This window comes from Ananas comosus, linkage group 13, assembly GCF_001540865.1.
Source record: "Ananas comosus cultivar F153 linkage group 13, ASM154086v1, whole genome shotgun sequence".
Taxonomy (NCBI): Eukaryota; Viridiplantae; Streptophyta; class Magnoliopsida; order Poales; family Bromeliaceae; genus Ananas; species Ananas comosus.
In genome coordinates, this window is record NC_033633.1 from 7,584,478 (window position 1) to 7,596,032 (window position 11,555).

Here is an 11,555-nt window from a genome sequence, read left to right on the forward strand (position 1 = left end):
TTCTTTTATTTATTTTTTGGGAATTTGATATTTAAGCTTATAAATGATTGCACATTGGTAAGCTAGGGCCCAAATTTTACCTTACCTTGGTAAGGGCATAGATCTTACCCTATCTCGGTAAGATCCTTATCCTGCACCTTGGTAAGGGCCAACGGCTTACCCAGGAAAAAGCCATTGGACCATACCATTATCTCCTATCTGCATATAGAAGAGAGGAGAGTTGCACAGGGAACACATGAGATTTTACTTGAAATTTCTTAAAAGGCTTCTCCTTCCTCTGATTATTTTGCACTAAATTTTACATTCTTTCTTCTCTTTTGCTGGATCTCTGAGCTTGCTAGGTTCGTATTGCACCACCCTAAAGCCGTGCCGACGGGGTGGACGGTAGACGTTGTATCGTTAGGAGTGATTACCGGAACCTCATACGTAGAGTGGTAATCTCGCTTCTAGGACAATGCTCTGTATGCCTTCACCCACAGGGCTCATCTGAACTTTTCTTCTCTATAATATTTTCTAGTTAATCTTTGCTTATGATTTTCCAAAACTAAAGTTAAATTGCTTTCTCTTAAATTTATTTAAAAGAAAACTTTACTAAAGATTTAGAAAGGAATTTTCCAACAAAATCAATGAAGCTCAGCTGTCACACTTGATTCATTGTTCTCATTCGCTAAAAACTACAGGTGGTTTTAATTTATTGAAACTTTATGACTTATTTCCACCTTACAATTTTTCTAGCCATTATTCTCTTTTCTTCGTGCAGATTGCTATATGACCTGGCTTATATTAATTAACTTGCTTAGGCAACAACAATATATATAATTAAGCACCTCGCTTTCTGGTGCGAAGAACGCGCATTGGTCAGAACACAACATCATTTTACCAAATAATTACTGATCTTAGAAGTATTTATTGATCCTGATTTGGTCCCAAAGCACTTAGAACTCAATGTGTAGTGCTTTAACTGAATGCGTGACAACTTATTGCGCATATATTTAATAGGAAGTTAAATAGTGTCTTTGTGATTTCATCTGTATCACGCGCGCGTGACTCATCCAAAATTACAAGTAGCTAGCATGGTAATCACAATTTTTAAGCCATCTTCTTGTTGGCCGAGCAATTAAGATGGAGGCATGCTCGTGACATCATACGCCAACGCTACCTCCAAATTATTAGTAGGGGGGAAAGGAAAATCATAAAATGCACCGCGGTCCCCCCCTCCTCTCCCTTTGCTTATATACCCCACCACCAAATTGAAAATTAAAGGAAACCTTCAACACCTCCACGACGTGCGTGTTGCTTCCTAATTGCTAGTCAATCCAATAACGCCACCTAATTTAATCAAAAAGGTATATACAAATACAAACAACAAACAAATGCGAATGAAATAATTACTAAATGCGAAATGCAGCAGGTCACGTGCGTATCATTTTATTGCGAATGATCGAGCGAGAGCGTGGAGATAATAATATCGGATACTTGGATTTCCTATAAAGATGATCTAGAAGCACAAACACTTCTCAAAAAATTAATTGTCAGCCCCCGTTGTGTATTTATGTTGCGTTCTTAGTGACCAAAGTTAACAAAAGGTGAAAAGGTAAGGACCAAATGTATGATTAAAATTTTAATTCTAATTTTAGACTAAAATTCTAAAGTTAAAATTTAAATTTGAATTAAAGCTGTAATTTAATTTAAAAATAAATTAGAAATTTGAACTGGAACTCAAATTTTGAATTTGACTTTGAAATTAAATTAAAATTTTGATTTCATGTTTTGCAATTTAACTTTGACATTCAAAACCAATCATTTCATTTTTTTTTTTCACTTAGGTGTCTAATGCTGACATGACATCCTCCGTCGATTTTAAATATCTTTTTAACAGTTAGGACCTAATTACAATAAAATGTAGAGTTTAGAGACTTGATTGTTAAAAAAAAAGAAAAGAAAAAAAAGAGCAGACTGAAAAAAAGAAACTTAAAATAATAATAATAATAGAAACTTTAAAAGAAGAGGAAAGGAAAAAAAAAAAAAAGGAACAATAAACATTACTACTTGGGAATTGGAATTGGCAATGGATTATAATTTGCCTGTTTTCAACTTTAAAGGATGGCAGATTGCGCGCGTGCGCAGTCTGGTTGCGGTCCCATACACGTATTTCCAACACACACAAAGATATAACATGTAGATAAAAGTATAAGCACGCCTTTTTCTATGCGTATTCGTATTGGGTCTTTAGAAAAAACAAAAACGAAAAGCCTAAGCCTACGTACACCACCAATTACGAAGTGCATCAGTCTTCGAAGTTTTTTTATAAATAGTTTTCATGAAACTTTTATTTCTAAAAATAGACCTCCTTAAAATTTTTTGCAAAAATAGTTTCCAAATAGGCCAGGTCAGCTCGGGGCAGGTGATTCAGACATATGCGGTGAATAGTTTACCGCGTTCACATATGCGGTGAACCATTCACCGCATTTGTGGGCCTAGTCAATGGCCTCCGTAAAAATAAGAATGCGGTAAATGGTTTACCGCATTCCTAAAGCGGTTAACCATTTACCGCATTTAAAAGCGGTGAATAGTTCACCGCTTTTAAACGCGGTAATTTGTTTACCGCATTTATATGCGGTGAACAATTCACCGTCTTTTAATCGATATACCCTACACCCCGCCCGAACCCCTTTCCTTTCTCTCTCACTCACCTACGCGCGAGCTCCTGTGTCTCCCGAGCTTCTCCTCTCTGTCTCCCGCACGCTCCCTCACTCCTCTCTATCTCACTCACTCCGACCCGAGTCCGACGCCGTCGTCGCTGCCGCCGTCGCCGGCGCCGACTGTACTGCTTCTGCCATGCCTTCTATCCTCAGCATTGTAAGGACATTGTTCCATTAGGTTGGTGGTGAGAGGTTTGAAAAAAATGTAATTGTTTTTGAAATAGAGTTAATTGTTTGTAAATTATTGTGTTATTTTACTGTATTTTGTCTATATTTTGTGGTATGTATACTTTTAGATCACATTTTAAACCCTATTAGGTTAGTGGTAGAGCCCAACACCGAGATGTGAGATGTAATAATGTGGTAGTTGGTTTCTTTTGTGAAGGATAGTATTTTTCGGTCATTTAAATTGCATTCATACTATGCCTCTATAAAACTTAGGTATCAAAATCTCATACTTGTAATAGAGGAAATGTTACTTTAAGGGGATATTTGATCGCTTTATCTAAGATTCCTAGGTATTGAATGTTTCATACCGGTGACGATGCATTATTGATTTAATTCAAACTCTCATATGTAGATCGAAACCAACAAATGATGCTCCATAAGTTATTACTGTTTTTCGGGAAGTGAAGTGCTTTGGGTAAGTTTAGTAGCTTATTTTTAAGTACATGATCTCTTGTTTCGAAGTTTTGAATTTTGTAGTGAACACATGTCATTTGCAGTATCAATTCAGCACTTTAATTTGATATGATTATGTTTGTTTACAAATTTTATATTTTGTTTAAGTTAGGATGGCGCGTAGTAATGTGGCTATAGTTGTTCATTGGAATGGAGAAATATTGGCACACGATAACAATCCAAAGTACGTTGGCAGTCGTAAGAAATTAAGTGGTATTCCAGTGGATATTACATTTACAGAATTCGAGAGAAAAATATATAGATTAACCGATACTCCGAGAGATGAGTATCGTCTAATTATCAAAGTCCGATATTCGACCGGGATGAATCAATTCGATGTGGTTGAAGTTACGGACGATGACTCACTGTGTGGTGTGATGGCATTGTCGGGAAACCCTCCGTGTTTTATAATGTTCGTTGAAAAACAAATAATTTTATCTCAGGGGTATTATTCTAAAATGTTAAATAGTGACTTTAATGTGGATGCCCCGAAAGAGAATTTTTTCGTACTGATATCGAAGGAGGAGCAAATGCACCTACATTAGTATTGCAAAATATGAATTTTGTATAAATATTTTAACATAACAAATGTTTATATTGCCTTCTCCCATCAATTGTAGGGAGTACGAATTTCCAAATATAGTTGTTGGTGATCCTCCTCCCCTTCCACGTACTATTTATCATGCCATGGCTTCTACTTCTCATGCCCCACTGGGTAGAGAGCAAGGCGTCTTATGTGAAGAAGGGTTAGAATACGCTAGTTTGTAATTTAATCATTCACTGTTTTATTTAGTTAGAAAGTGCTTAATTACGAAGTAATTGCAGATTTCATACCTCTCATGATGTGCATGACTTTGGATCGTATCCATTGGGAACCGAAAATGACGGTATAGGAAATCGGGAGGAAGTGCAACAAGAAGTAGCTGAAGACGGTTAACGTTGGTGCCTTCGCCGGCCATATGAAGGAGATTGTTGCGGAGGAGTTTCTGAGAAGCGAGGGACATGCTCACCGTTGGTGCCTCCGCCATATGAAGGCTAATGTGAAAAAAGCTGGTTTCAAAAATGAAAATGTGCTCAATAAATTTTATACGGGCATAGGATGTGCTGCAACAGCAAAGGAATATTATGAGTATAAGGATGAGTTGAAAGAAATGAATCCGGCGGCATGGCTTTGGGTGCACGAGCTCCAAGGGGAAAGGGAATATTGGGCGAGAGCATTTGATGGAGGACGGCATTTTGGGACAATGACGACAAATCGGTCGGAGAGTTTAAATGGAGTGTTTAAGGGTGTACGTGGTTTACCTATCACAGCATTTGTGGCCACTACATTTTATAAGGTGAACAATTATTTTGTTAAGCGCCGTGATAAAGGTGAGACATACACTACAGTATTGGCACCAAACAAGAGGTGTTAATTAGGAGTTATATGATAATCGCAAGAGGACAACGTGTGGATCGTTACGGAGTAAACGAGTTTCAAATTACTACCGGAAATGGACAATTTGAGGTGGTTCTTGACGGGAGAAGCTCGACTTGTTCATGCCATGAGTTTGAGCTCACTAGGTTGCCATGCTCACATCTTCTAGCTGTATGCAGTAATGGTGTCACGCCCCGGGGCTCAGCGGAAGCCTATCCGGCGCGTGTCCAGACCCGCCATACGTCTAAAACATATAAGGCGTCTACAAAATTTCGATAGATAAAACGATAATACAAGAGATCTAGTGATATCAGAGCATTGTATAACTAGTTCTATAACAAGGAAAGGACATAAAGCTGAAAGTCCACTAAATAAAAACATAAAGTAAGTACAATAGGGATCCCATAACAAGTGCTAAAAGGAGTACAAGGTGGTCTCTCTATACATGGTACAAGACCTCTCCCTCTCAAAATATAAAATGGAGGAGTAACCACCTAGCGCAAAAGAACTCTCCGCGAGCTAGCTACGCGACACCCTTGCCGCGATCCCGTGCCTCCGCCGGTGCCGAAGGCTCTGAAAAGGAAACATAGAAACAGGGGCGTGAGAACTATTAAATAATAGTTCCCAGTGGGCAATTACTGACTTCAGTGAAATGCACCACTAGGCCCGAAACTATAAAAGAGGGTCAGTGTACAACTATAACAAAAGCGATAAATGCACTGTAAGTAAATAAATAAACGAGTACCCAATAATCATGATATCTCTACTTAGCATGATTTACATAAGTAAGAAAGCAACTACTAGCTATATGCACATGAACACCCAACATATAAAGCATGATTATGCAACTACCCAAAGTCCACAATGTAATAGTAAAGATGTCATTGTTTACTATTCTAGTCCAAGTCCACTTTAACAGTTATAAAGTTCACATAGCATGTTCTGTCACCAAGTCCCAATCATATAAGACCCACCCGAAGGCTGTCTGGCCTGCGCCGTGCCTAATGGCCCCGTGGTAGTCAACATCCCCACTCTAGGGATGAGCCTCCCCCACGGCAATCCACTTCGGCGCCCAATCCCGCACGGGCGAGCATATGTCGCGATGGCTATCTCCGGAGTGCCGGCTTGTAGGGAGCGACCCTCACAAGCATGTGCGAATGAGCACAATGGCAAGCAAGCAATGATCTGTCTCAAGTACCAAGTCCTCATGTCTAACAACATGGAATATATCAAGTATCTCAATGGCCTATCTCTATGTCATCATGTCTCTAACATGGAATATAGCAGATACGTAGTGGCCTATCAATATGTCTCTATGTTGCAGTTTAATAGTTTACTAGTTTCAAGTGCCCCTTGATGACACTCTTGTTCTTCTATGTCAAAGCATGGCAACTATGTTTCAAAGTACATGTTCCAAGTCATGATCCTCATAAGAGATGTACTTTCCACTTGCAAAATGAACACTTTTCCCGTATGCATGCGTTCTACTCATATAGCTCTACTATATAGTGAAATTTTTATAATACACAAGGCATGCATTTTAAGTGCTCTAAAATTCATATAAATTCCATTTAGCATAGAAATGAATTTAAAAATATTTTACAACAAGTAGAAAGAGCATAGGGGCCATTTCGCCCCATTTCCACGAAGCCAAACCCACCGATGACAACGAAACTCCTCGTTCGCTCCCACGAGGGTGTCCTCTAGTCTCCTAGTACCCTAGAGGTATAGAAACATGTGTCATACGAGCCAAACGAACAATACCTAGCTCAATCATTAAGCTAATCAAGCATAGGTGAGGAAAACTCACCTCTAGTGCAAAAATCTCCTCTAAAGCTCCAAAATAAAGCTAGGGCTCATCCAATCCAACCTAATGGAAGCCTCTAATCCACTCAATCTAGCTTCAAAAGCCCTAGATTCAAAATGCCCAATTTAAGCCCTAAAGCCTCATTCTAGGGTTTCATTACAAAGAGGCCAATAAAAGTCTAATTTAGAGGAAGAGGATGAGCTACTAACCTTTAAGAAGCTTCAAACAAGGATCAAAATCCTCCAAGAGTGGAGATCTCCCTCACCCCAAGCTCCAAGATCAAGCTCTAATGGTGGAAAAGCTTCCAACAAGCAAAAGAAGCAAAAAGGAGGGTTTAATCCACCAAAATCCAAGCTAAAAAGGGATGAAATCCAAAGAGATGGTGAGGAGGGGTGCCCTACCTTCTCCTCCCTGTGATCTGAGCTCAAGAGGTGCCCTGAGGGGCGTGGGTGCTAAATAGATTAGACACAAATGCGAAAAAACCCCTGCAGTTCGGACTGCACGAAAACTGCCTCCTTGTACCGGTACACGGGCTCTTGTACCGGTACGAGGCCCACGAAAATGCAAACCCGAGGCTCGGGTTGCGGGGTCTGCGGCTCTGTACCGGTACAAGCCCGATGGCTGTACCGGTACAACCATCAATCTTGTACCGGTACAAGACCAGTCTTGTTCCGGTACAAGCTCTGCTGCAGGCTACCCGAGAGCTGTCCAAAAATTCCGATTTTGGGATTTTGGTGCCAAGCCTCACTCCAACATCCTCGGGATGCGTGCCAGGGGTCGGAACACTATCAACGACCCTCCAAAAACTGTGGAAAAGCTCCAAACACAGATCAAACACTCGAATCTTGCGATTTGCAAGATCCAGTGCATTACAAATGGTCAAATGAACATTGACTACTATAGTCTGTGTTCTGAATGGTTGACATGTAAGAATTATTGTCGTACTTACTTCCCGCAATTTCACCCTGTCCCAGACAAAAGAAGTTGGCCACGCCCTCAAGGACCACCGTTGGCACCACCACCAATCAGGAGAAAGAAAGGACGTCCGAGATCAACTCGTATTGGAAATGCCATGGACGAGAAAGAAGGAATGCAAAGAACTATGTGCACTATTTGTAAACAACAAGGACATTATAGGACTACATGTCCAAATAATCAAAATAGAACAAATGAAGGCCGTAGATGTAGAGCTTTAGGTTGATGACTTATGTTTGACTATCTACAGTATTTTTATTTCTAGATTTATCTTTTAGCGTTCAATTAATAGTCACTAATTTGTATATTTTATTTTGCAGATAGACGATCACGAGAATCCCGGGCCAGTTGATGTCACGCCCCGGGACCGATGCCAATTTGGCCCGACCCGAGCCCGTCAAACAGACGCCGAACGGACAGAGTTTCCCCTATCCGCCCAAGGCTCATCACATGTACATTTTCAACAATAGAGAAAAGCACTAGCGGAAACATACACAAACGGCTTACACGAGGGTAAGCAATTGCCATTAGTGAAAGAAAAAGGAAACTAAACATTCACAAGTAATATGATTCATTTTAGATCATATACATTGCATTCATCTAGTAATTTATCAAATTCTTGCATTCATTACATCATTTCATCATTTCTTTCTTACATCACTCTTACCTCAAAATAAGCTTTACATTCTTTCTTTACATCACTAAATCATCAAATACAAAAGATGATAAAAGGGTGTCTACTAACAAAATGTAACCCAACACATGGTGCTTCTGACTAAGGCGCGATACCTTTACCTCGTCGCTCGCCGCGTCGATGGTCCCGGCTCTGTGGAAATAGTGGGTGAGAACTACAACAAAGTTCCCAGTGGGTTCGGCCCCAACATCACCCGACTTTCCCACTAGGACTAACTCAGGCATAATAGAAAGGATAAGTAAGATTTAGTAACCAATCTATAACATGATGCTAATATGCCTGAACAAATAGCAAGAAATATGCTCAACATTAAATATATGCAGATTATGCAAATTCTTTCTTCTTTATCTTACATTTGTTCTTTGTCTTTATTCTTTTACTCTTTGTTCTTTATTCTTTGTTCTTTAATCATTAAGGCTAACCCAGGGGTTTCGCCACATTAACTTGTTTCACATTAAGTCCATCATCGCAGGATCACCAGCTAGGACATCCTTACGGGTCTACTCCAACCCGGATGCATAAACTCCGGAGCGCATCGCCCGAGGGGGAGCGACCACCCTCGAGCACGAACTCATAGCAATATGATCATATCCTTAACTCAAAGATTTATAAGTTCAATCTTGACTTTACACTAGCTCTAGTGTTCATTACATCACTTTATATTGCAAACTCATGCAATCGTTGTTCTTTACTTTTCTTTTACCTTTGCCACTTTTAGCATTCTTATTCTTTACATTCTCGTTCTTATTGCCCCACTTTACTTTAACTTTACACATTGTCATTTTCATCATTCTTTACATCACTTTGTTCTTTGGCTCACACTAACTCTAGTGTGCACTTTACTTTACGTTTTCAAAATGCCACTCGATCTATGTCATTGTACCACTCTGTTCTTTTGCTCACTTTGGGTGCTCACATTTCCTCTCATGCATACATCTAGGGTTTCGACATTATTAGGTTCTCAACTATCTCATTATGCAAGTTGTACTCACAATCATGCAATCATCACATTTCATCATTACTTTACCCTAAAATGCATGCAACAATATATAGAACATATGCTCAAATGAATGACACATTAGGCATAGAAGGAAGTTCAATGAGTTTGGAAAGCACCACCCACCTTGTAGGTCTCTTTAGGTGCTCCGACGATTTTCTCGGGATTTCTAGACGTTTCGTTCTTTACCTGCGGCAAAACGAACCCTTATTAGGCCATTTTGCCCATAACTTTACATACACTTTTCGAAATGCTATTCCGAGCGCACCAACGCGTCGGGAATACCCCCAATTAGGTTTTTAGAGGGTCAATTGCACTTAGAAACCTTCATGAGCAAAAGCCCCAATTTGGGTGCCCTAGCTCCAACGTATATCAAAACCTAGGGTTTGATCTCATTGGGAAGCAAAAGTAGCTTCATTATACTCTAAATAGTCCATTAGAACCATCCCTAGCTCACTCCAAACCCTAGTTTGGATTTCACCATGAGAGGGGTCAAGCTCTTCTTCAAGCTTTACCTCCAACAACCAACCCATAGTCTTGATCTCAAAAGAAGCAAAAGAAAGCTTCAAAAACTCTAAATACTCCATTAAAACCATTTCTAGGTTCATTCAAAACTCATTCTAGGGTTTTACTACATTAGGGTTAAAAGCTTACCTTGTAAGCTCCCTTTTCTTGCACTAGAGAGGAAGAAGATGAAGCCTACTTGCTCCAAAAGCTTCTTCTTCACCTTCCTTTCCTTCTTTTCCTTCCTTTCTTTCCTTCTTCTTCTTTTCCTTCTTTGTCTTCTAGAGAGAGAAAGAGAGGAGAGGGTGTGAGAGGGAGTGGAATGAGAGGAAAAGCCCCTCAGCCCACTAACATAACCATTGGGTTGCAAAAATGCTAATAAACCCCTCAACTTTCATCTATTTCAACTGCCTGGTCTGGGCAGATTTCGGGCTCGGGAACCGGTCTCCCCGACTAGGGACCGGTCTCCGAGAGCTCTCCCAGCGCAGCCAGAGCTGCTGCGCGCGATGCATCCGGTCTCTCCTAGGGGGACCGGTCTCTCGGGGACCGGTCTCTCGGACAGGGACCGGTTCCCGAGAGCTACTTTCTCAGGACTTAGCCGATTTTTCGGCTGTCTCACTTCATACGCGTTCGGGGACCGGTCTCTCCCACCAGGGACCGGTCCCCGAGAGCTCAAAATCTGCAGTTTTGCAGAATTTGATTCTTTAGCTCTCGAAAACCTTCCACAACTCACTTTTGATCATTTTAACACCTTCGGACTTTCCGACGTGTTCCATCCTCGCACTTTGGTCAATTTGACTAAAGTTCGACATTTTATTTTCCGAATTTTCGGTATATTACAGTTGATCTATCAGTTCTATCAGGCCAAGATAGGCATCGGTCGAGCTATGTGCGATCAGAGGTATGTTTAGTTATGCATTTACAAAAAAGTTTGTAATTTAAATACTTAAAAGGGGAATTTACTAAAAAGTGAATAAACTTTACAGGGGTACGCGCCAGTTCAGTTTACGAAGCATGGCCGTAAACTGAACACATAGACAGTCGAGCATTCGGGAGTGATAGAGCACTTACGACATGCTAGCTTTTTCTACATCTCCCGCCTCAGACGAGTACAGCTAGATCAGGCTCTGTTAGGGGCGTTGATAGAGCGATGCAGGCGCGAGACGCAGACATTCCACCTACGTCACAGAGAGATGACAGTTACGCTACGTGACGTGGCCATTATAGCTGGACTACGAGTCTCCGGGGAGCCTGTTACAGGACGTGTTTCATTTGATTTGTTGCATACATGTGAGCTTCTTCTTAGGATACAGCCAGACGATGTCGTCACCGGCCAGATCCGCTTGGAGTGGTTGTTTCAGCATTTCCGGCATATTCCTTTGGATGCTCCGGTGGCCGTGGTTGCAGCATCTGCACGAGCATACATTTTATTTCAAATTGGATGCAGTTTGTTTCCTAACCCCACTAGATATTGCGTTCACCTCAAGTCGCTACCGCTACTTGAGGATTTTGACTTCTGCAGAGGCCTAGCTTGGGGCGCAACTACCTTGGCCTATCTCTATCGGGCATTAGGGAATGCCTCTATGAAAGGAAAGGCCGAGTGTTGTGCTTTTGGTACACTACTACAGGTCAAATCACGATAACTTAGTTTTTTTTACTAATAACTTATAACTTATAACTTAGTTTCTTTTACAAATTTTATAGTTAACTTTTTTTGTTCTTAGATATGGGCATAGGACCATATACACATTGGACATCCCGATTGAGTTGGAGCTCCA